General features: G+C 49.8%; 1 pseudogene; it reads right to left on the reverse strand.

The window, feature by feature from the left end:
* Positions 1-1,442: 1,442 nt before the first annotated feature.
* On the reverse strand, positions 1,443-2,093 carry LOC149871006 (uncharacterized; annotated as a pseudogene).
* Positions 2,094-3,366: the final 1,273 nt, after the last annotated feature.

Below are 3,366 nucleotides of genomic sequence, written 5' to 3' on the forward strand. Positions count from 1 at the left end.
GTTTTGATAAAATAAATACAGAAATGAAGGAAATAAGGCAAATGACATTGAAAAACGGACTTGCATTAGATTATATACTAGCCAGCAAAGGAGGAGTCTGTGCTTTAATAGGTAAAGAATGCTGTACTTATATTCCCAATAATTCAAAAGAAATCCAGGATTTAAGTAAACATATTCGAAAAGCAGCAGCTAAATTGCATGAGTCAGATAACTGGAATTTGAATTCTTGGTTTAGCTCTATTTTTAATTCCTTAGGCTCTACTGTCATTCATAGTTTGTTGATATTGTTTGTTGTTTTTATTGGAGTATATATACCTAGTGTTTATGATAATACAATGTTGCATAAACCATGCTACTAAGCCAATGAAGAATAGATCATCAACCAGAAATGAGGTACATAATTTGTATGTTGAAATAGCAGAAAGTAAAGAGAAAGAAAAACTAGAAGTTGAAAGGCTAATGGCTATAAGTATCTAACTTGTAAAAAAAAAAAAAAAAAAAAAAAATTAGGGAATGTAGAAGTAATTGGCTTCCTTGACTAGAAAGAACAGATAAAGACCAGACGTGCTGATACTGCTTAATTCAAATGTTCTGAGATAAGGAATCCGCATTCCTGCATTCCTTGGGATAGCCCTATGCATAGATAGTTGTTTAAGTTAACCTTCTAAGTTTCTGTGTAATTTACTATTGTTTTGTTTCTCCAAAGTGTATTTTTTATCTCTTTCTCTGTCTTTAGTATAAATACGCTTGTAAACTTAGAAAGTCTGAGAAAAATCCTTTGAAACAGACAGGTGGGTGATTCCCCTTGCTGTCTGGAATTCTCCCTGTGATCACAGTATAGCCCTAAATAAAGAAAAGCTGGCTCTGTCAGTGCTGATTCAACCACAACGTGAAGTTTGATTTCTTCCACACCTCTCAATCCAAAACTTCATGTGCTATCACCCTTTAATAAATGCAAGCATCAGAATTTGAAATAGGGTCCTCAGGGAAGGAGGGTTCATAATAAGACAGATTGATTTTTATTAGTAGATGTTTAGGATTGGGAATCCAGAAAAAAGATGACAACGCTGATATGGAAATACAGAGCGCCCAAGCAAGGGACTAACAATAGAGGGATGGGGGTGAGGAGGGGAATGCAACTAGGTTACAGGCGATACAATGTTAGTCAACTAAGCCCGGGCGTGGGGGGTGGGGGAAGGGGGAAGAGGAGGGAGGGGGTTCACGACGCTGAGAGAGAAAGGAGATAGATGCACACAAACCTGTTACAATGGTCCGAAATGGTGGAGGAAGTGGCTCGGAGGAAGTGTCTCAGTCCATATGGTCTCATCGCAGGGGGTCCTCTTTGGGTCGGGTGGGGTCATCCATGGTGGAAGAATCCTCTCGAAGTGAAGTGAAGGGGGGTGGGTTTAGGCGGTGCCCTTTGGGTCCGGTTTGGTGGCAGCTCATCTGGTGGGGTCGGTGTACTGGCGGTGGCCCATGATGTGCTCCACGTAGATGTTGCGGGACCAACAGATGGTATTGGACACCATGAGGCAGCACATCAGCTTGGCGTAGCAGCAGAAAATGCAGCAGGCATGGAGCACACTCTCATTGCTGGGGTCCCAGGCTCTGAGAGTTCCCACAATGAGTGCATCCACCGTCACGTCGTAGCTGTGGCCCCTCAGGGTGTCGGCCAGCGGGGTGTACTTCTCCCGCTTGTGATCCTGGGCATTGGTGAAGGCTTGGCGCCGGTTCTCAAAGGGGATGGTGACATCCACGATCATGATCTTCTTGGCCTCTTCGTCAGTGATGATGATGTAGGGTCACAGATGGCTCTCGCAGCCCGGGACAGTGCGGTTCACAGAGATCTCTCCCACCGCGGCCGGGATGGCCCTCACCAGGTGGTCCTGGACAGCATTGTGGCAGAGCTGCCAGGCCCTGGCATGCAGCTTGCAGCTGCACAGCACGTGGGGGAGGGTCTCTGCCGCGTAGCCACACAGTTGACACCTCTTGTCGTGGTGGCCGAAGCGTATGGCCCCATGAGCGCATGGCATGAGGCGGGTGCGGTGAGGGAAGCGCCAGTCTGCGAAGCGTGTGAAGCTCCCGCTGGGCATGAAGTGGTTGCTAGCGTCCCACTTTGAGGTGACGTTGAAGACCTTGCCCTGGTCAGGTTTGGCCCTCAGGTCGCCGGTGTATTTGTTGTGGACGGCATCCTTCAGGAACCTCTCCAGGAAGGTCCTCATGCGGGGCGTCATGGTGATGCGGTCAGTGTGCGGGGCTGGTCACAGGGAGACTCCCAGCTCTGGGCGCTCCTCGGTCCAGGTCCAGGCACAGCTGATGTGGTTCCTGAGGTGGCGCGTGGCATTGCGGGCTTGGTTCCACAGCGAGGCAAAGGCCCCGCCATCTCGGCCGAACACACCCTCCAGTGAGCTGCTGAGGAAGGTGGCCAAGTCTTGTCCGGTCGGCTGCCGTGCGATCCTTTTGCGGGCGATCTCCTCAAGGGTGCTGGCGGCAATGATACTTACTGTCGCAACATACTACACAACAATTTTTCCAGGTTGTGGCAGCTCCTTTACAACTTTCAGAAGAGGAAGAAGTGCATGGAATGTAGGAGTACGTACATTTAAAGACTTTGGGCACTAAACCAAAAGTAGTGATGCAATGCTACTAATGCAACCACTGATGCAATGCACCACAGCCTGAACATGAGGGTGCACTGTATGCAGCTGGGGCTATTTTGTAGCAAAACAAAAGCAGAAGGCCACCTTAGTAGAACAGGAGTTGTGACAACATGAAATACCTACCATCACCGGCAGGTTCAAGTGCCCAAGTACAGAATAGAGGAATCACAGAAAATGAGTGTTGGAAGGGACCTCTGGAGGTCATCTAATTCAGGGGTGGGCAAAATACAGCCCATGGCCAGATCCAGTCTATCTGGCCCATGGAACCCCTAAAAAATTTAGAAAATATTTATCTGCTCCTGGCTGCCTGTCAAAGAGGACAAGAGCCAGGGGCAGTAAGACCTAGGGGGAGCTGGCAGCAGGAAGCAGGAGTCTAGCCCCACCCACCCCCAGCCATTTCCCTGCTTCCTGCCCCCGCCTGCCACCATGTGGCTCCCAGCTCCATGGTCGGACTGGGGAGCACAGGGCCCTGCTGGTATGGAGTGGGGAGGGAGTGTGCACGCGTACAGGCAGGGGCAGTGTGTGTGTGTGTGTGTTCACAGGGCGAGTCCCACCCCCCCACCATACACATGCACCCACACCCCGTCACACACCCCAGCCACCCTCCCCCACACACAACCCTCCACAAACCCCATCCCCACCCACACCCCACATATCCACACACAATCACATGTGCCCTCATCCCACACCTAACCTACTTCCCCCC

The sequence above is a fragment of the Crocodylus siamensis genome, chromosome 2 (assembly GCF_052110815.1).
Source record: "Crocodylus siamensis isolate JL-2025a chromosome 2, ASM5211081v1, whole genome shotgun sequence".
NCBI classification, from domain to species: Eukaryota; Metazoa; Chordata; order Crocodylia; family Crocodylidae; genus Crocodylus; species Crocodylus siamensis.